The sequence below is a fragment of the Saccopteryx leptura genome, chromosome 1, assembly GCF_036850995.1.
Source record: "Saccopteryx leptura isolate mSacLep1 chromosome 1, mSacLep1_pri_phased_curated, whole genome shotgun sequence".
In the NCBI taxonomy this organism is placed as follows: domain Eukaryota; kingdom Metazoa; phylum Chordata; class Mammalia; order Chiroptera; family Emballonuridae; genus Saccopteryx; species Saccopteryx leptura.
In genome coordinates, this window is record NC_089503.1 from 324,673,701 (window position 1) to 324,696,858 (window position 23,158).

Here is a 23,158-nt window from a genome sequence, read left to right on the forward strand (position 1 = left end):
GAGTGAAACAGAGAGGGCCTTCCAGATGGCAGGAGTGGTGGGAAAAGCAACTCCTCTCATCTTTGCAAGGTGGTGAGCGGATGAGACCCAGAGGAGGCATTCCAGAAACACTGCAAGGTACAAAGACAAGTCCTGATGCTTGGAAGAAAAACCATTATTTTTCTGATCTGTTACTCAGATGTAGAAACTAGACTGTGTCAAGGTGTGTACACACCTCTCTCCTAGCCTGAAGGGAGCAGGACAGAAGGGGGATTCCCCACTCCCAGTGTCCTGTGACCACCTCACTTCCATCCTGCTCTTTAAGGGCATCACATCAAATTTCCTGTGATTTATTAGAGTAACTTAGGAGAGGATTTCTGGGCTAGTATAAAAGCAAACTGGATTTAGAGTAATTTTATCAAGGTGGTCTTTATCATTTATGTTTTTAATATATATTTTGAATAAAATAATGTCAATCTAGGGTGAAGAAAAATGATTATTTTCTTACTTGTCAGCCAGAGCATATTATTTTGTTGATTTCTACAAGTGTATATACTGTTTGAAGAAATATCATTCATTGACCTAATGGTCACTAAGAAGCTACTCTTTCTATATTATTTTAGTGGCTTAGTATATGAAGAGATTTATGTCACAGGGTTTAAACTCTCCCACAGAAGACCCGATTTCTTTGATTTGACAAAAAAGGGAGAAATAGAGTGTAATTAATGCCTAGACATTTTTCAGTGGACAGCTTCTGTTATGAGGACTGAGCAGTTTACTTTTCAAGTACATTTGAGTTGAAGTCACTGTGAAGGAGGAATTTTTTTTATTTTAGTATTATTTTTTAAGACTATTTATTTTAGAGAGGAGAGAGAGAGAAGGGGGAGGAGCAGGAAACATCAACTCCAACATGAGCCTTGACTGGGCGGCCATGGTTTCAAACCAGCCACCTCAGTGTTGCAGGTTGATGCTTTATCTACTGTGCCACCACAGGTTAGGCAAAGGAGGAATTTTTATTGAACATCTGAGAGACTTTTTTTATTAGCATCTCATACTTTGGGAAAAGTTTTACTGTCTCTTTTACTACCTGAAAGTCTGGATTATATCTTTTGGTAATTCTATCCTTAACTATATAAGAGTGTTGGACACATCGATGAAAGAATTGAAATTAGGAGTATTAGGTTAAAAGGGAGTTTGTCCATTATACAGAAATTAAGCCACAAAAGCAAAATCTCCCCATTCAACTTCCAGAATCTCACTAAGTCTGTTTTCTTTCATGCTCAGCTCTTAATGTCTAAAATTTTTATTATTTTACTCTAGCTGTAATTACTCACTTAAACAAATGTTTTAACTGCCATTAGGCTGCTTCTTGTGGGGGGAGATGAGTTCATTGAAAGTTAGACATGTTTCAAAGCTTTTAAAAAAAACAATACAGAATAGTGGAAAGTAAAATAAAAAAAAGAAAAAGAAATAAAGGCCCTTTTATTTCCTCATTTTTCTTTTCCAAAATTGTGCTTTTTTCTAGATATGTTCTCTGAAGTATAAAAATCATGCGCACACACACATTTGTCCACATAGTGTTTTTCTTGACGTTTGTGTGTCCATTTTTGTGGTTAATATGTATATAAATCTGGTCTTTAGAATTTTGGCCATATGTCTCATTTGAAATTGCACAGTCATGAATTAAATTTATTTGACATTTATGTGTCTAGTAAAGGTTATTCTTTAATTGTGTTTACTTTAGATAATCATGGTGCTGGGTCAATCATTGACTGAGTTCCTACTACATGGGCTGCTAATAGACCAGGGAGCAGGCATTTGTAGTGAATCGTCATGGGGTGAGCAGAGATCCTCTGAGGACACGTTGGAGGAGCGTGACATCCAGGGCCAACTCATTACTGTTTCTGCTGAAAGGAAACAGCTTAATACCATCATCTGGAATTCCAAATTCTTGGGAATTTTAATGAAAAGATAATTTAGCTTCTCAAAAATCGTATTTGGTTCAAACTATTCTCCTACTATTTAGGAATATTTAATTTTTAATTTTCATGCCTTATGTCTTTGACTCCATTGATGCTAGCTGAGCATCAGCACTGGAAAGTTGCTGTGCTGCCCATTGTGAATGAGGTCAGGGTTTGGGCAAAAAGTGCTGGAGTATGAAGAAGCGGTACAAGAAATATACATCAGTTTTGTAGTAGAGTTGGCAGTTGGAATAAGTTATATATTTGGATACATAGTGTATAGATGGTGTATACAAAAGGCTTTCTGAGTGGGGTATCAGATACAGGAACTCTAGCCCGGGGAAGATATTGTAGGAGATTTGGTTTTGAAGGTACAATCCAGGTAGATAGAAGGGCATAAGGGAAAGGAGGGGACATTTCAGGATGACCAGGATTATGAAAGATTATGAATAAATGCAGGAATGCATTGTTTGTGAGACTGGATTTGGAGGTGGAGTGGGGGAGGGTAAGTCCCTGAGGATATGGACAAGGGATGATATGTTTGGAATCATTGAATGGTGCTAACTATTGGCTAAGCCAAGGAATTTAGAGTTTGTTTTGTGGCGAATCAGTAAAGGTTTTGAATAAAAAATGAGAGCATTAATGGGGTTGAAGCAAAGCAAACTACTTAGGAGACTCATTTGGATAATCCTGGTGTGAGTCTGTGTGGGTCTGAACAAAACTTTTTACTGAAGTAAAAGGCATTGTACAGGGAAAATGGGTAAATTTCTATCTTTGGCTTGCCTGCTGCACCTCTTCTTGTTATAGATATATTTTGATCATTATAGATTTATTTTGAAATTATATTTTAAAACTTACTTTTTCTTCAGATAAATACCCAAACATAGAATCACTGGGGCATAAGGCCATTCCATTTTTAATCTTTTGAGCTAACTCCTTACTGTTTTCCACAGTGGCTGCACCAATCTGCATTCCCACCAGCAGTTCATGAGGGTTCCCTTTTCTCCACATCCTCACCAATATTTGCTGTTTGTTGATTTATTGATAAGAGTCATACTGACAGGTCTGAAGTGATAGCTAATTGTGGTTTTTGATTTGCGTTTCCCAGATGATTAGTGATGTTGAACATCTTTTTTATGTCTGTTGGTCATTTGTAAGTCCTTCTTGAAGAAGATACCTGAACATGTCCTCCATTTTATTTATTTTTGTGTGACAGAGACAGAGAGAGACAGAGAGAAGGATGAATAGGGACAGACAGACAGGAAGAGAGAGAGATGAGAAGCATCAATTCTTCATTGCAGCTCCTTAATCTCCTTAGTTGTTCATTGATTGCTTTCTCACATGTGCCTTGAATGGGGGACTGCAGCAGACTGAGTGAACCCTTGCTCAAGCCAGTGACTTTAGGCTCAAGCCAGCGACGTTGGGCTCAAACCAGTGACCTTGATATTTAAGCCAGTGACCTTTGGGCTCAAGCCAGTGACCATGGGATCATGTCTATGATCCCAGGCTCAAGCCAGAGACCTTGTGCTCAAACTGGTGACCTCAGGGTCTCAAACCTGGGTCCTCTGCACCCTAGCCCAACACTTTATCTACTGCACCACTGCCTGGTCAGGCTTCTCTATTTTTTAATAAGATCGTTATTTTGGTGTTGGGTTATATGAATTCTTTATGTATATTTGGATATTAACCCCTTACAGGATGTATCATTTGCAAATATCTTCTCCCATTTAGTAGGTTGCCTTTTTGAAAGATACATGCACCTTTATTAACCAAAGCAAGATACAGAAGTAACTTAGGTGTCAATTGATAGATAAATGGATAAAAAAGTGTGGTACCTGTATACAGTAGAATATTACTCAGCCATAAAAAGAAGAAAATCTTGTTATTTGCAATAATATGGATGAATCTAAAAAAAAAAATAAAAAAGTGATACGGATGAACCTAGAGGGTATAATGCTATGTGAAATAAGTCAGACTGAGGAAGACAGTACTGTATAGACTCATGTACTTGCGGAATCTAAAACAAAACAAAACAAAACAAAAATAAAACAGAAACAGACTCATAAATACAGAGAATAAACTGATGGGTGCCAGAGGAAAGGGTGGTGAGAGAATGGGCAAAAAAGGTAAAGGGGACTAAGAGGCTCAAGCCTCCAGTTACATTTGAAAAAGTCACAGGGATGTAATATACAGCATGGGAAAAACAGCCAATATTATTGTAATAACTTAATATGGTAACCAATGGTTACTAGACTAATACTGTTGGGTTCACACTGTAAGGAATAGAAATATTGAATCAATGTGGTGTATACCTAAAGCTAATATAATATTGTGTGTCAACCATAGTTTAATAAAAAATAAAGCTTACATTTAGTAGCTAATGACACACTTGTACTGAATTTCCGTTTACATATTATTAAAAGACACATAATAAATGCATCTTTATTACTGAATAATTAAGATTTTTTTTAATTTTATTTTTTTTAAGTGAGAGGAAGAGAGGCAGAGAAATAAACTCCCGCATGCTCCCCAAACAGGATCCATCCAGCAAGGCCCCTAAGGGTGGTGCTCTGCCTATCTGGGTGGTTGCTTCATTGCTTAGCAACCTAGCTATTTTTAGCATTGAGGTGGAGGCCACAGAGCCATTCTCAGCACCCGTGGCCAACTCACTGAAACCACCAAGTCTTGGCTGCAGGAGAGGAAGGGGTGGAGGGGTGGAGAAGCAGATGGGTGCTTCTCCTGTGTGCCATGACCGGGAATCAAACCTGGGACTTCCACACGCTGGGCGGATGCTCTACCACAGAGCCAACTGGCCAGGGCTGAATAATTAAGCTTTTAATGGTATTTAATTTTAAATACTTCTTCCTCTTTTCTCAAAAACAAAGAGAATTTTTTTTGTTATTTCTTTCTTTTTTTTTTTTTTTTTTTTCCTGAAGCTGGAAACGGGGAGAGACAGTCAGACAGACTCCCGCATGCGCCCGACCGGGATCCACCCGGCACGCCCACCAGGGGGCTACGCTCTGCCCACCAGGGGGCGATGCTCTGCCCCTCTGGGGCGTCACTCTGCTGTGACCAGAGCCACTCTAGCGCCTGGGGCAGAGGCCAAGGAGCCATCCCCAGCGCCCGGGCCATCTTTGCTTCAATGGAGCCTCGGCTGCGGGAGGGGAAGAGAGAGACAGAGAGGAAGGAGGGGGGGTGGTGGAGAAGCAAATGGGCGCTTCTCCTATGTGCCCTGGCCGGGAATCGAACCCGGGTCCCCCGCACGCCAGGCCGACGCTCTACCGCTGAGCCAACCGGCCAGGGCCTTTTTTTTGTTATTTCTATGTTCACATACTTTTAGCATGCAAATCTGCATCAAATTTTTAAAGGCAGTTTCCAGAGCAAAACTGAGTTTGTAGAGTAACAGGCTTATTCCTTTTATTAGTTTTGAAAATGGTGTTTCAATGGTTCTGTTAATATTATTTATTAGGTTCTTGCTCTATTATATATTAGGCATATCTATAAATTTCTAACAGATGTCTGATAAATGGCAAACAGCAACACTGCTTTTTGGAATTATTTAGGCACCCTTATTTGAACATGCAAGACATGCACAAATTGTAATTCACTGTCACCACCCAGTTTATCTGCAGTAGGAGGTGAACTTTCAGGTCCCCTCTGGTATGAGATGCCCTTGGGAATAATTTTAGACTTGATTATATTAGAGTCACTTAATGAATGACTCAATCACCTTAGCACCTTTAGGGATTACTTCAGACAAGAGAGGTCAAAATAGAATTGTTTTAAATGATTTTGGAGAAATGGTTGTAAGAAATATTATAGTTAATTTTCAAAGACTCTGAAGATAACTGTGATGCTGCAGTTTAGTGACCCTCTTACCATTATGTCAGTTGTATTTCGTTGTTATTGGGTTTATATTCAGGAAAGTAGCAACTTCTTTTTTTTTATAGTTCTGTTGAATTTTAAATATTGAGTATAGAACTTATTTCTCAGACCTTATCTGTAGCAATTGTTAGTAGTAATTGCTAAAATATTTTTCACCTAGCTTTATAGTTAGGTGAAACTAACTATAAAGCTAGGTGAAAAAACTATAACTATAGTTATAGTTTTCACCTAGTTATAGCTACTCTAATACAGTTGAAGTTATCTTGCCATAATTTAGCCATATCAATCATGAATCAATTGCCTCCTGATTCCATTTTCCTTTTCAACTTCTCAAGTCGACATGGTTATAGTTGTTACGTTTTTTACAGACAGTATGTAGCCTCCTGCTTACTGTCTCATCCTGCCCTCCTTTTGTTTTTCCCCTAGTTACTAATAACCAATCCACTATATAATTTTGTGACAGTAGTGCACACCTGAGACAGTGTCTGCTTCTGAAATCTGAAAGTATTTAATCACTTGCCAGAGATACACTGTAACATTTGTAGGTTTTACTCTACATCTGTTACTTTAAATAATCTCACAGAATCCTCTTAATTTTCACTGCCAGCTCTCTGGCTTCCTTTTGGTGAAGGTAGAATCTGCCTTCCTGCAGAGGTTCATCTGACCTCAAAGATACATTGGCTGCAGTGCTGACTTTTTAAATTACAGAGAAAAGAAGGACCAAGAATTTCTCAAGTAGAGTTTTTCCTTGTACAAACTACTTTCACCACTACCAGGATAAATATCCCTTAATTTCATATTTTGTATGAAACATATTTTTTATGTAACATAAAAAAGTGTAATCCTTAGCCATTAAAAACAAAAAAAAATACATACTGCAAAAAAGTGACATTATATTTTTCAAAAATTCCTACACTGTACAAAATATATAGTATTCTAAAAATGTAGGCTTGTTTATATTTTCTGAACATGTATGAATTTGAAATTAGTTCCCTTTTCCTCTAGAAATATCAGATTATTAGAGTGGACTTTTATGGTCTTTCTAGATCATCTTTATAAATTAAAATGTTTTGCTCATAAGGCAAGACCTCTGTGTTACAGATCTGTGCTTTGCTTTTTATTAACTGTTGCATTTAGTTTAATAGTATATAGATGGGCCGACAGAGGCGTCCAAGGGCTGCTGGCTGGTGCCCATCCTTCTCTAATTACGAAGAGGTTTTCTCCACAGTCACTCCCTGGTCACACACTTTTCCTTTACTCAGCTTTCTGAGACTCCCAACTTGACCTGTCGCTAGCCCTGCTTCTCTATCCCGTTCAGAACATGGGTTTCAGGAGGACCCGATGCCTTATTTGAATTAGGCTAGTAAAGTCTGCTATAAAGGACACATAAACTTGCTGAAGAAATGTGCAGGTTCAAGGAACAGTCTGATAAAGAGAGTCTGCAGACAAAGGTGACATTTTAGAAAGTATAATGAATAGAATGGGTAATGAGAAGGAAGGAAGAGGAGAGAGGCACTATTGGGGAGAGGCAAAAGTGATGGTTTCTGGTGGAGTCTCCCTAAACCACTATAGGAAGTTTCTTTGTCTTTCACCTTGCTTTGGAACGTGATAGTATAAGATATTGGTAAAGGTAAGGTCCATATTTATGGTAGACAAACTAGGTATGTGGGTTAGAAATAGGACCATATGATTTTTTGTTAGTTTACCCAAGTGGGCAGGTATCTTAACTATACTGTTTCATTGATTTTTACTATATTGTTACAATATATAGTGACATTATGTCACATAAAATGTATTCCTAAGAGTGAGAATGCAATGACAACACATGTCACAAAAATTTAAATAAAAAGATGGCTAGATTTAGTCACATTAGATTTATAAGTAAGGCAGCAGGATGTTATTAAGAAAAGACCACCGAGAAGAAAAAAGAAACAGTGCTTTAAATGAGAAAGGTGGAATGAAACTTAGCAAAAATGAGAAGATGAAAGAAATAAAATTTGAGGGGACAGTTAATGGGGATTCTAAGGTCCATTAGGACAGGAGATGTTGCTCTTGATAACCAGATTGCCCTGGGCACCCCAAAGTTTTTAGTGCATACTGAATGAGTGCATGAATGAATCAATGGACGAGCCCATGGAGGTGATAGGGTAGGTAGAGAAAGAAACAGAGGACATAGTTCTGGGGATATAGTTCTTGCCTCAGAGGGCGTACAGATTCAGTGGGAGATAAAAATGTAAATGAAGAATACAAACAGTGGGTTTGTCTGTACCAAAGGCCTGTGGTGGCGGCAGCGGTGGTGTGTGCGGGGGTTGGCTGGCCCTTCCAGGCTGGGGAGGTGGGAGTTGGAGGCTGACAGTGAATGCACTCTAGGTGTAGAGACCTGCATGTCACGGGGAGTTACAGTGGGGGTATGGGGGGACAGCTAATAAAGCCCTGCACCCCTGGGTCTCCCCTTAAGGACCAGACTCATTCCTGCTCAGTATCCCAGTTGTGGTTTTCTCTCTCTTCACTCGTTTACCCTTCTTTCCCTATTGCCTGTGTCCTCAGAGTCCTCAGTGGAGGACTGCAACATATCTTAATTTTCTTCTTTGGAAATTTCCCTTTCCAGTCTGCCCTGCTTCTCAGATTGACCTTAAAAGACTGCTGATTGTGTCAGTGCTTCCAGACCTTCCACAGCCGTAGCTGTCACTCAAGGTCACCTATAACCGAGTCCTAAATTACCTGAATCCTGTGATCCAGACAGACTCCTCTGCTCATTATTTGGTGAATGCCTTGTGCTTTGCTACTTCCGTGTTGAACTCATGAATTTTTCAAAATTGCCTATTTTGAAAGGTCCAGACTGAGTGCTATTTTTTTCATGATCTATAACTGAGTTATATTTCTTCCTTTGACCTCTATTTAGAATAATGTATATTCTATCACCTTCTTGATATATCTCCTCTGTCGGGCTGTAATCTCTTTGGAAGTAGTAATTATGTTTATTTGATTTCCATTCTCCATCTGCCCCAGCTTCCAGTATAGTATCTTCCACATAGTTACTCACTAAATGGTAATGGAATGATTGAGTAAATAAATACATTAAAAAGAGTGGGAATAGCCTGATTAGGCAGTGGCACAGTGGATAGAGTGTTGGACCAGGATGTAGAGGACCCAGGTTTGAAATGTCGAGGTCGCTGGCTTGAGCTCAGGCTCATCTGGTTTGAGCAAGGCTCACCAGCTTGAGTGCAGGGTCACTGGCTTAAGTGTGAAATCATAGACATGACCCTATGGTGCTGGCTTGAGCTCAAGGTTGCTGGCTTGAACAAGGGGTCACTCGCTCTTCTGTAGCCCCCTGGTGAAGGCACATATGAGAAAGCAATCAATGAACAACTAAGGTGTCGCAACAAAGAATTGATGCTTTTCATCTCTCTCCCTTCCTGTTTTGTCCCTCTCTGTCCCTCTCTCTGTCTGTCTCTGTCACACACACACACAAAAAAAGGAGTAGGAATACTTTGTTAGTTGTCTGTAGAAGTGTAAAAACCATAGAAGGGAAAATATTCTGCTACTAAGGAATCTATAGCCTATATAAAGAGGCAAAAGGTCTGCATGCAAACAACCTAGAAATGGTTTCACAAATGCCAACTCCTTCAGTACAGATCAAACACCTAGGTACTGAGGAGGAATTAGATGTAGTGGGAGCTCCAGGCTCTTTCAAGAGTAAAACTATGAACAAGCACACTCTGGATCATACTCTAGGGGCAGAGAGCCATCCACATCGGGTCCTGAAGTGGGCTTCCTAGCCTTCGTGTTCCTTCTGTCATCTCCAGTGCAACAATGCAAAGATATGATAGCTGATATTTGTTCTGTGTGTTTTAATTACAAAATGATTGCACTGACCCGAGTGTCTGTGCAAGAAATGCTGTTAAGCTCTTTCTGCCATCTCAAGAACACATCTTTGTTATGGGCACATCCCTTAGTTCTAGGGCTCAGTTCCCATAATTAGTAGATGCTTTCTAGGTCACTGTCTTATCTTCTTTTAATAAGCTATGTATGTTTTTGGGGTACTATACCTTTAGTAGTAGTATGCTCTATGAGGGATAGATGTCTATATGAAAGGCAAAAGTCTCTTAAAATTTTTTCTTGGTTTTGATTTTTGATCCTATTGGCATAAAAGAGCTATGAGGTCATGCTCCCCTCTGGGCCTTGGCTCCTCTTCTGCCCCACCCCCACTGTCTGTGTTGGGTCCCCGATTCAACAGGCGAGTCCATCACTTTTAGACATCTTTAGCGTTCTCCTTATTGTTCTTTCTGTCTCTGATCTTTCCTGCCAGGGTAACTTTTCTGAAATATCATTTTTGTCATGTACCCCCTCATCATGCCTCACCCCTGCCCCTATTTAAAAACCCACTGAAGCTCCTTATTGGTTATAGAAGGAGGTCCAATCTCTTCAGTCCGACCCAGGCGACTTCTTCAACTCTGTCTACCCGCTCAGGGACCCCCTATATCAGCTCTCTACTCTAGCTAGGGTCTGCTGTGTCCTGTCCCTGAGGACACATTTCATGTTGAGCTTAAATCCTACCCACCCCCAAAGCTCAGCTGCATCGTCACCCCTCGTCCCCACAGACCCCTGGCTATATGGCAGAATTCATGTTAAACACAATGTTATTCCATAACATAAGATGGTGTGAATCTGGGGGAGATGTAGTGTCAGAAAAGAAACTGGGCAGTGGGGGAAGCAGCTGGGCTAAGACAAATGCAAAGCCTCTGCTCGGCTCAGTGGAAGTGAGGGCTGGAACCTGCGATCCTGCTGTCCAGCTGAACAAAGGGGACGGGCTGAACCCATCATCAAAACGTATTCAGGGAAATTTACTTTAACAAAATCTATAACAGCAAACTTAGTTAAAACTAAACAGTGAAATTAAAGGGAACAGTGTCTTATTGATAGTTCTTGGTAGGACTTGACCCACTCGTAATGGGAACCTTCTAGAATTAAGAACAATGGATTTGAATACATTTAAGAAACATATTCAGGTTAAAAATGGACGGCATTATTTGACTGCTGTTCAGTTACATGATCAGAGGCACGTGTTTTCGGTCAGCCTTTCAGATTAGCAAACTATCTTGCATAATTGTCATTTAAAAAAGCATTTGATTCTGACATTAGATTCTTTCTTACACTGATGTTTATCCTTGGGAAAACCCCCAGTAATAGTTTAAGAAAGCTAGATTTCTTTAACTCTTCTACCTTTCACAGATTTTTCAGAAACCCTTTAGCATATTAGTATGCATCAGTTTGCTGCATTTGAAAGTTAAGGTTCTGGTGTGTATTGTTTAATAGTTAGTTATGATAGTTTCAATAGTCTTCCTCATATTTTACTGAGTTTGGCTTAGAAGAAGGAAAGGTAGATCCATTCTTCCATTTACAGACAACAGTTTGAAATTGATTAACTCAGTAGAGAGCCTTTGAGCTTCAATTTCTTTTCACAAAATTACAAATCCAATTGATCGCTTTCAGTGTGCAGAAGGCCAGTAATACTCCTGCCAATCTGTTGGTTCCTTCCAAGAACACTGCCAAGAGCAGCTTGGGAAGCCTGTCCTTTGTCCAGACCCAGAATATACCAGTGGATGACCAAACAAAGCTGCAGTGAAGGCATTGGAGCAGGTGGCACCACCTGTACCCATCTAATTCAAGCCCATCTAATCTGCCACTTCTATGAGAAAAATCAGGGAGTGAGAATATCAGTATAGGATGGAAGTGGATCTGGCTTATGCCAGAAGCTCATAATAGAAGAAGATTACCATACAAACTAGCTACTGGTCCTGGAAACTCAGAATTTACCCAATGAAGGGCTAGAGCTATTTCTGTATTACCTATGCAAGTTGGGATATTCTTGATCATTTACAGCTGTATATGCCAGGACATTAAGAAAACTTCTTTAAATATTTATTCTATGTTTCTTACCTGTTTAAAATCTTCAGTGCAATGAAAATCCCAGCAAGCTGTTAGGACTTTACCTTTAGATTTACAAAAGGATATGAATTGTGGATTTCATGGTTTGGGAACAGCTCTCTCCATATGGACCTCTATAGGAGATTCCTTATAGAATTTCACTGGAGGAAACCCGGCCTCTGGTCCGAGTGCTGATTCTCTTCCAGCTGTACATCACCCTGACAGCTAATGAGATGTCGACTATGGTTACTTTTCTGTGAGAAAAATGAGTGAACCAAATCCCAGGAACATTTTTGTAGCTGTGGGGGGTGGATTAAGAGAAGGCTTATGACATTTCAAACCACATTTAAAGCATGTTAAAAAACTTCCCATGTTTCTACTTTGTGAAATATGTCAGGGATTTTACAGGTATATAAGATTTCTCACCAGAATACTCTTTGAGCTAAAAATAACTAAAGTGTGGATTAAAGTTAAAAACAGTGTCGTAATAAGTAGGTTGAACTTTAAATGGAGCAAATGGAAAACGAGTGAAAAATCTTGTAAACACATTCTTAAAAATGGATTTTTAGAAGCTGACAATTTATCTTATTTTTTTAAATGAAGCAAGATATGACCAAAACATTTAAAGTTCCTAAAAGTTGAATTTTGAGTATTTGCTTTCTAATTGTTTATAGTATAAGTGGAAATATTTATTGCTTAGTTCTTCTAGTGAAACCATCCTCAACTCTGTAGTATGACTCAAGATTGATTTTTTTTTTCTCTTTCAAATGCATTGTCCAATTTTTCTTGAAGTTGTTTTAAGGCTTCAATGTTTTGGAGCTATATGTCATTAAACTGACTTTCATTAAAATATTCATGAGGGTTCTTGTTCAAAGCGAAATATTTTTGAGACTTAGGTAGAAATCATGTTATACTTAACCGTTCTTAATGTGTAGTCTATAAGAATTATTCTTGCTGTTGATTAATAAGACAATAAATTAGAAATAAAGTGGCAGCAAAAATCTTCTACCTACTACTAGTGGGAGGGCAGGAATGTTGAAAATAATGTCTATTTGATCTCTTTGTAGTTTCAGTTAGTTAAGATTTCTAGCTGTTCTAGTTCGTTCAGGTTAAAAATGGACTGCATTATTTGACTGCTGTTCAGTTACATGATCACAGGCACGTGTTTTCGGTCAGCCTTTCAGATTAGCAAACTATCTTGCATAATTGTCATTTAAAAAAGCATTTGATTCTGACATTAGTTTCTCTCTTACACTGATGTTTATCCTTGCAAAAACCCCCAGTAATTCCCAATGTGTGGAAGCCAAAGCCATTCTTTATAGTAAACACAACTCCTGTTTGAGGGAGCAGCCCAGAAGTGGGGGTTATTTTTTTTAATGGACATGCTGTATTACTTTAATCTAACCCTTTTACCATCTGTTCTTCCCATAACAGTGAATGAAAAAAAGGGAACATATTTTATGTTTCAGGGTTACATTAGTAAAAAGTAAGATAAAAGTGATTTAAAAGCGTGCATATGTTCTTAGTACAATGCAGTCTGCATCTGTGATGTTTTTTTCTCATGGTTCAGACACAAATCAAGAAGAAACCTGCTCACGCTTGAGAGAGTGAAAGTTTTTCATGGAAAACAGGACTTTACCATAAGAGGGTCTCTCTCTTTATGTTACAGCTAAAAATGATAAAAACCTCCATGAGCTGCCAGAATAAAAATAGATAACTGTAACGTCTATTGTTGTAACATCTGGCATCTTTCCCGAGTTGGGTTGTTGCCGCCACCTCCAGATGAATGCCGAGCACCTGTCTGGACCATGCTGCTGAGGCAGGAATGAATCTCACGACTTGTATCAGAGGAGGAATAACTGTGGGTGTAACTGTGTTAAAGAGAATGTCAGTGGGGAGGGGACGTCCCCAAAGGTGTGTGAGGGTGGTTTACTGGAGTGTAGAGGTTGGGGAAAGTCACCTTGGTAAAAACATGCTTGGGGATGTAGGATCCATTCCTACTTAGAGGGTAGGACACTGCCATTGCTGTGATCCGAGTACCTAAGTCTAGATGAGCATAAGGTGCTGGAAGGAACCAGGGCTCTGGAATCGCACCTTTCCTCTTAAACTTCATAACCATGTGACCATGAGCAAAACATTCTTTTGAGCTTCATTTGTTGCGTCTGTAAAGGGATTCAAAGTCCTTTCAAGATGCAGTTAGCATTTAACAAGGTAATGTCTATGGGATCTCAGCATAGTGACAGACACATAGCAAATATCTGATAATGGTAGTTATTGTTATTGTCATTACAGGTAGTAGTTAGCATATGCAGATCATACAGCAAATTGCCTTTTAATCAGTCATTGTTCATTTTCTCTTCCTGAGCCACTAGTGTTGGAAGGGAGAGTATCAGCTTCCTTCTGTGAACTCCTAAACTATATTGTTTTGTTTTTCTATTTGGGTCTTTGCCATTTTCTTACCTGTATTAAAGTTATGTTTTATGAACATAACTTTTATTTATAAAGTTATTTATACTTCTGCTAATGTGAGCACCTGGAAGGTGGGGCTGTAGTTTTCATATCACCTGGCACAGTGCCTTGCAAATGGTAGGCACACAAACATTAGAATGAATTGCAGAAGGAATTATTGTAAATAGTTTGCACTGGATACATATAAAGCTTCAAATGATGGCCCAGACCTTTAACTGAATGAGATATGAGTCTCTTCCAGAAGGAATGATTCTTTCATGAGCTAAATCCTAAAGAAGAGCCGGGGGATCTAGATGTCATCTGACATCTATTTCTGGCAGTCATCCAAGACTTTTGCCTGTCAGTGTTAGCCCACCTTTGGAGAATGACATTTGGTTTCATGTTTATGAGAACCAAGGCAGCCTTCATCTGTTTCATTTTTTAATTTGCTAAAATTAATGCCTGCCTTGAAAATTAAGTTTTAAATAAGAAATATGGGTAAATTAAGGTGCAGAGTATTCCAAGTTAACAATTAAAAAAAAAAAAGAAAAATAGAGGTTTTTAGCAAAATTAACCCAAAATTAATTTTCAGTGAACTTTTTGTGCCTGATTGATACACCCAATCAAAATAGGAAATTAAATCATTTAGTTTCTTAGCCTTAAATATAAAAAGAAGTGTTGGTACCTTTTCAAAGGAAGAAGAGCAGGTATTCTATAGCTGCTAAAATGTAATTTTGTTTTACTTGAAGAGGGAATACATGCTGACAAGCACTAGGAGTACCATCTGCAGGTCTTGCATACATTCCAATTAGTCATGATTCTTACTATCTCTCTACTCTTTAAAGAAGATCTTTGGGCTTTTAATCAAAGTTTAAGTAATAAGAATCATTGCTACCAAAGAGAATTTCAGCTCTGAAAATCAAAGTATTTCAAAGAAAGGCCTAGTGTTTAGGTAATTGGACAGTGGGCTGATTTCTTTTTGCAGTTGGGATGTTGATATCTTATCCTTGCACATATGTTTTATCTCTAACAGGCTTGGAGGATGAGGGACTGAAAATATGGTCTCTAGAAAATACAGTCTAGGGAAAAACTCATTTTCACAAGATGGCGATATGATAACCATTCTTGTTTATGCACATGAAAGTCACTAATCAAGAACTTGTATATGCGACATACATACCTGTAACATGCTTGCATTTTTTTTTTTATTAAGTGAGAGGTCAGGAGGCAGAAACAGGCTTTCACATGTGCCCTGACCGGGATCCACCTGGCAAGTGCCCTACTGGACAATGCTCTGTCCGTCTGGAGTCGTTGCTCCATTGCTCAACAACTAAGCTATTTCAGCACCTGAGGTGAGGCCATGGAGCCATCCTCAATGCCTGGGATGGGTTGGAGCCATGGGTGCAGGAAGAGAAGAAAGAGAAAGAGGAGAGAAAGAGAGAATAGGGAGGGATGGAGAATATGGTCTCTTTTCCTGTGTGCCCTGACCGGGAATCAAACCCTGGACTTCCCAATGCCAGGCAGATGATCTGCTGCTGCTGAGCCAATTGGCCAAGGCTCATGTTTGCATTTTTAAGAGTGCTTTGATGCACATTATTTGATCTTCTGCAGTCCTATAATGGACATAGTCTGTTCTGTTCTGCAGATGGAAAATCAAGGTCCAAGGAAAGTGATCTTTTGTTGTACAAGTCATATTGTACATAGTAGGTCGGGTCATAGTAGGTCGGGTCCTTCCATATTTGATTCCAATGCTGTTTTTACTAGAATCTCTTGTTGGTACTTTAAGTTACATTTTTATGAACAAAATATTAAGAATCAGTAATAAAAACAAAGATACTTAAATAATTCACTTATAAAGCAAGTTTCCATTTCTTTAGAAAACAAGTATTTTTTAAGAAATGTCTTTGTCACTAATCAGTCTATGAAAATAAAACATAGGTTTACTATACAGGATTTTTAAAATATTTAAAATATTTATTTTGAAATGATCTCATACAGAAAGAAAAGTTGCAAGAATAGTAAAGTACTCCTGTATATTAAACCCAGGTTCACTGGAGCTTAACATTTTGTCATATTTGCATTGCCATTTTCTCTCTCTTTCCCCTCTCCATCTTCCCTCGTTATTTATTTTTTCTCAACCATTTTAGAGTGGATTTCATATATGATGACTCTTTACCTAAAGCTTACTACTTCAGTGTGTATTGCTTGGTGTAATTCTAACTCCTTAAAAAGGCAAACTTGCAGTTTTTGTGAGGTGTTGCCAAATTTCCCTCCTTAGAAGTTTCATAAAAGTTGGCATTTCCACCAGCACTAGGCAGAAGCACTGCGTCTCCACACCACGATATATTGTCAGGCTTTGGAATTTTTGCTAATCTGATCACTGAGAAGTGGTATCTCAGTATTACTTTAATTTGCATTTATCTTATTAAAAAATTAATCACCTTTTCATATGTTTAAGGGCTACTTTATTTTTTGTGAATAATCCATTTGTCTTTTGACCATTTTTTTATTGTGCTTTCTTTTGGCTTCTTTTGTTAGCTTTTGAATTGAGAACTGAATTTATTTGTATTTTTTTTTTAAATTTAGGTGTCCAAGCTGTGTATCCTGTAGATCCAGATATGTAGTACTTTTATTAACTTTTCCCCAGAAATTCTGTAGCTTATGTTTGTATTTGCCTATTTCTTTCAGTTATTTAACAGCATTTTTCCCAAGTAAAGGGTTTTTAAAATTTTAATTTTCTTTTTCTTTTTTTTTTTTTGTATTTTTCTGAAGTTGGAAACGGGGAGGTAGTCACAGACTCAGGCATGCGCCCGACCGGGATCCACCCGGCACGCCCACCAAGGGGCGATGCTCCGCCCATCTGGGACATTGCTCTGTTGCGACCAGAGCCATTCTAGTGCCTGAGGCAGAGGCCATGGAGTCATCCTCAGCGCCCTGGCCAACTTTGCTCCAATGGAGCCTTGGCTGTGGGAGGGGAAGAGAGAGACAGAGAGGAAGGAGAGGGGGAGGGGTGGAGAAGCAGATGGGCGCTTCTCCTGTGTGCCCTGGCTGGGAATTGAACTCAGGACTCCCGCACGCCAGGCCGACGCTCTACCACTGAGCCAACTGGCCAGGGCCTTCATTTTTCATTGTGATTCGAGAGTATTGTTTATATTTGTACTTCATAAAATATACTGGTTTTCTTCATAGCCTAATACATTTTAATCAATTTTGATGATTAGTTATGTACACTAAGAAAGATTCAGTCTGTGTTATCAGTGGGTAGAGTTTGATACATAGCCATAACTTTTAACTGATTGGTTTTGTTAAGTCTTCTGTAGTTGTTTTTTTTTAATCTATTTTTTTGTATACTGACAGTGGTGTCTTAGTTTCCTATTATTTGAATGTTTGTCTATTTCTCCTTGTAACTCTTATAGTTTCTGCTTTATAAACATGGTATTGCTTTGTTGTTTGATAAATAGAAAAAAAAGAGAGAGAAAAAATATTTGTAAGCAAGAGAGTGACATGATTACATAAGACTTTCAGAAAGATCTTTGAGGTGGCTGGGCTCTGGGAACCCCAACCCCAGGCTAGGTTGGGGGTTTCCAGGAGCTTATTTAATTTTCCTCTGTCAGAAAGACAGAAAGTAGAATGGTGGTTTCCAGGGGTTGGAGAGTTATGGGAGTTATTATTTAAGGGGTACAGAATTTTTGTTTTGCAAGATAAAAGGCTCTGGAGATGGATAGTAGTAATGGTTACACAGAAATGTGAATGCTACTGCCATTAAAATTCATACTTCAAAATGGATAAGTTTGAAAGTTTTATGCTACGTATACATTACCACAATTAAAATAATTTTCAAAAACAAAAGGAACAATTAAAGAGAGTCAGGAAGTGGGTAACAATGCTGCTGTAGACACATGTATAGGGTTTTGTATAATTTTCACTTATCTGGAAAAAATGTCCAAGATTGCACATGGTACTTGCACATTTAGTTTTTTAGAAATTACCAAACTGGTTTCTAGAGAGGCTGGACCATTTTACATCCCACTACAATGTGTTTGAAATGCGGCTCGTAAATACTTCCTCCCTGTCTGTAGTTTATCCTTTTAGCCCTCTAATAATGTCACTTGCAGAGCAAAAATTTTAATTTCAATCAAGTCTAATTTATCAGTTTTCTTTTATGCATTGTACTTTTGGTATCAAGTCTAAGAACTTTTTATCTAGCTCCAGGTCTTGAAGGTTTTCTTTCATGTTATTTTATAAAAGCTTTACAATTTTACCATTTACATTTAATTTGTATTTAAGTTATGATACTTAGGTTGTGGTTCATTTTACTTTTGCCTATGTCCAATCACTCCAGCATCCTTTGTTAGGTCTGTTTTTCTTCTATTGAATTGCTTTTGTACCTGTGTTAAAAATCAGTTTGGCATATTTGTATGGGTCTGTTTCTGGGTTCCCTATTTTGTTCTATTGATCTCTGCATATCTATTTCTCCACCAGTACCACACAATTATGATTACTATAGCCATATGGTACGTTTTGAAGTTGGGTGGACAGGGTCTCTCACTTTATTATTCTTTTTCAAATTATTTTAACAATTTTAGTTCCTTTGCCTTCTGTATAAATGTGTATATATTGAAAACTTTCCATCTTCTTTTAGCTATTTTCTCTGATCCTTTTATTTTTTCTATCCAATATTTGTTTTCTTACATGTTTTCCAGCTTTTCTTTGTTTTATCTTTTTAAATCTATCCTCCTCTTCACAATTTGTAATTTATAATTTTACAATTTGTAATTTAATTGAAGATTTATTCAAGTTCTTTGACTTTGGTCAGTTTTTATTGCATTTTTTTTCTTGTTTTGTGGTTGTTGGCTGTTTTTTTCTTTGTCAATTTCTCACTGTTAAATTTCTAATTCCAGGTGTTGTGTGCCCATGTGTGCGTGCCGTGTGTGTGTGTGTGTGTGTGTGTGTGTGTGTGTGTGTCTGTTTCTTCAAATCCTTGTTGAGGGTACTCATTACATTTCAGAGAGTTTGTTGTCTTATAATTTTCCTTTGTTTCATGGTTAGTTACTTGATGAGAACTTTTATCCAGCTGGGATGTTTGTATTTCCATTTTCATGTTTTATTATTTTTTTTCTATAGAAATTTAATAGGGAGTTTAATTTTTTTCCCTATTCTTTGGCATTTCATGGGCTGGCTTACTATTTCAAGAGCACTCTTTCCTGTCAGTTTTGTGAAATATAGTTTGTAAGTATATAATGATGGTGGAAGGGAGGGGAAGGAGGAAAGAGGATTTGTCTGTCTTGTTTTTCTTTCCTGTTTGCTGGATTCTTAATTCCCCGTTCCTTCTTTCCTTTCACTGCTGTGTGTAAGGGACTTGATCCATTCTCAACTTACTTTCTTCTCTTATGGAAGTGACACTTGTCTGAAATTGCCACTTTGGATTCTGCTTTATTTTGAGCCCTTTTACTGTGGCCAGTGCTGTGGATCACCGTGTGCTCTATTATGGTGATGTCCCAACTCTCTCTCTCTCTCTGAGTCCCTTAGACCTTCTTTTTATCCTTCTCTCTGTACCTACAGGCTCACAGAAGCTGCCGTTTGACTTTTTAAAAACATATAAATAATCTGAACTTTGGCATATTTTCTGCCTGTTAGTACTGCCAATAGCATGGGCCACATGTGAATTAACTTGCGCTCCTTGATGACCTTATAGGTTCTGGAGTAGGATGTGCAGAGACATTTAGATTCAAATGGCAAACATTATCCTTCATACTCAGAAGCTTCTAAAATATAATAATGTATTGACCAAAAAATATCATGTAAATCCTTCTAAAACTTGGGCTATAATTGGATACTTGGGGGAAAATCAACATTATAGTAAAATAATAACATATAACTTTCTTCTTATAACCATAATAATAAGAATTCTTGGACATGAATTATAATTTTAAATAATTATCTCCTTTAAAAAATGAAATATAAGGAAAGGCATAGGAATCATATGTCTCAACACTGGATAGTATACCAAATACTGATGGTATCATATAGGATATGAGAGCTTAAGGAACAGTTAGAGAAAGTTTAATCTAACCAAGGCATCATCCTACAGATGAGGCTAAGAAAGAGAAAGTAGTTTGTCCAAGGTTACCCTGAAAGTTACAAGCAGGGATTGACCTGAAACCAAGTTCTCCTGGCTTCTTGTCCCTATTGCCTGTTTCATTAAATGGGCCCTTTTCTGGATCAGTCATTAGTAGGTCAACTATCAGCATGACCCTTTTACTGTTGGGACAAAAGAAATTAAATCACTTGTCCAAGATGGTGTATGTAGTAAGGAGCAAAAGTAGGTGTGGGGAAAACCGGGAGCCTTGCTAAGCAGCATTCATTCACTGTGCCACTCATGCTGTGAATTTCTGCTGGCTGACCTCCTTCCTCTCTGCTCGCTCGCTCTCTTTCCTCTAACACTTACGGAACACCTGAAAGAGTTCAGGTCAAATTGTGGGGTTGTACTGTTCTCAACAGAGTTCACTTCTAGTGCAGTTCCTTTCCAAGGAACGAATGTGGCTCAGAGTTTTGATGATGCACACAGGTGCAAATTTACAAAGGTTTCTGATTGGGCTGTTCCTCTGTGCCTCTAAAGCAAGGTGAGGTCTTGGTCTACTCAGTCTACCAATTTTTGCCTGTTTGAAGGGCAATGTACCCGCTGTTGTAGTTTCCTGACTATTGACAAGAGGCTTATCTCTCAACTTTTTTGGGTGCTTTGGGTGCTCTTGAAATGTGTACCTCATGTATGCCCAGGTTACCTTGGGTTGAATTTTCTTTGTGAGCGAAGGACTGAATGTTCTTCTTTGCTGTGCCAACACCACTTTCCCGTATACACTCAGGGGAAGCTTTTACCCTTCTCAGCAGGGCTCAAAAGTCTTGACTGTAGTACTTCAGAAATAGGCCTGGTTTATACTTTTATTGAAACAAGCAGAGTCTGGGCAATTCCTGGCATGGAATAGCACGATGATCTGAATTTTCCCTAGGCAAGCACATGGATGGTGTTAGCAAAGGGCAAATGTATAGCACTCTGATCCTCACTCAGTAAGGAGAGGGGGTGCCACCGCTTGCTTGGTGAAAGGGAAGGTGGTTTCTTGTGACAAGAAAGGCTGGTGCTCATGGGGAGAAAACACTGATGCCATGTGTGTGGGATGTAGGCAAACGGAACTTAGGATGCCTTGATGTGCCCAACTCATAGTCCTGCAGGGAAAGAAGTTGGATTGACTTTTATTTTTTCCTTGATGGAAAATGCTGATAGTCCATATGTACATTTGGGAAATAATTAAAGTAATAATTAGAAATGGTAATGGAAAAACCTTGAACCTGGGCCTTGCACAGAACTCTGTCCTGAGCACAATGTATTTATTAGCGTATTTTGGAGCTACCCCGTAGGAACTTCTGTACCTCGTTGCTCTGGTTCCAAGAGCCACGGGCTGAGCTGCCTGTGAGCACTGAGTGTGGAAGGCGGTCTTCTTCCTTCTGCTGTGGGTGGGCCTGGTGAGGGAAGCAGAGAGTTTGCCTGTCCTGTGTAGGTCTTATCATGGGTAAAATTTGCTCAAGTAGCACATGACAAGAAAAGAACAGTGGAGCCAAGGAATATATCTTTCCTCTTCCTTCCCCCTCCCACCATAGACAACCATTCCTCTTTTTCTCTTGGCTAAGAATAAAATGTAAAATAGACTTATATTTTGGTTTCTGCTGAGACTATAAAGCAGTTCGTGCCACTTTTCTGGAAATCTCTCTAACATTGGATTATTTTTCTCTCTCTTCTCTTCCTTAACAGTGTTTTCTCTCAAGTGTAAAATCATGGTTTGGAATTCAGGCTTTGAGACCAGATAGACTATGGGGTGGCCATACCCTCTTATTAACACTCTCAGTGGTGCAGTTTCCTCATGGATAGAATGGAGATACGTTACTGTCCAGGTGGTTATGAGGATTTAATGATATAATATATATACGCAGTGATTAGCACATTGATAGGCATACAGTAAATTCTCAATAAATGGCATTTATTAATTTTATAGCAGGAAATCTCTAGCACCTAGCTTTGTATCTGGCATTAGATAACCAAAAGTGGACAGAAATTATGTTACTGATATTAGTGGCTCATGAGGACCTTCAAATGGAGCGTATCTCCTAGGGAGGTCTGCTGAGCCTTTTACGTTTCTTTCAACACCAGACCAAATACCCTGGCAACAAGTAAGCAGTTTAATTCCAACAAGGCACAGCATGGCCTGCAGCTGTGTTTTCCTGATGATCCTACGCATATGCATATTTGAAGTTGACTTTAGAAAGCAAGAAACCAACCCCAGTGAGTAGGGCCAGCTCATACAGGCAAGACTTTTTAAAAGTTGTATTGCAATTGAATTAGGTAAGCATTTATTAACTAGCCTACCCTGTAGCCAGCACAGCCCTCAGAGAGTTTACAGTCCAAAGTAAGGAGTTTGGGTGCTGCACATTGATGCCTTCCTTAATTCTTATTTTTGTTTTGTTTTCTAATTCAGAAAAAAAGCCCCCAAAACCCGTGAAAAGGAAATACTGTAGAAATAAAATCTGAAGCTTTCTTGGACTCTCCCTTTGGCAATACCATTTGGGTAGTGATAGAGAATTTGAGTTAGATTGTTGGCATTGCCCCCTGCTAACCCTGTGGTGTTGGGCAAATCGTGTTCCCTCTTTGGGCCTCACTATCCATACAATGGGTTACTAATGTTTCCATTAAAGGGTTAAGATAAGAACTATGTGGGGAGAAGGATGTAATTCACACTAAGCACTTTCAAGAGTGCCTGGCATTTAGTTTCACCCGTGTTTGTTATTATTTTATCTCCTCTTTTCAGCAGCCAAAAGGATTTTGTTTTGCATGATTGCTTCCTGGGTGAGTCGGGGGTGCCCAGCTGGTGCTAGAGTGAGTCTTCTTTTGGTGTCTTCAGCCCATTACG

The 23,158-nt window shown here is 38.8% G+C and overlaps 1 protein-coding gene across 3 annotated transcripts in view; it reads left to right on the forward strand.

Annotated features, from left to right (window-relative positions):
* The window catches only part of SIM1 (SIM bHLH transcription factor 1), a 72,999-nt gene that overhangs the window by 41,523 nt on the left and 8,318 nt on the right, over nucleotides 1-23,158 (forward strand). The window lies entirely within an intron of this gene.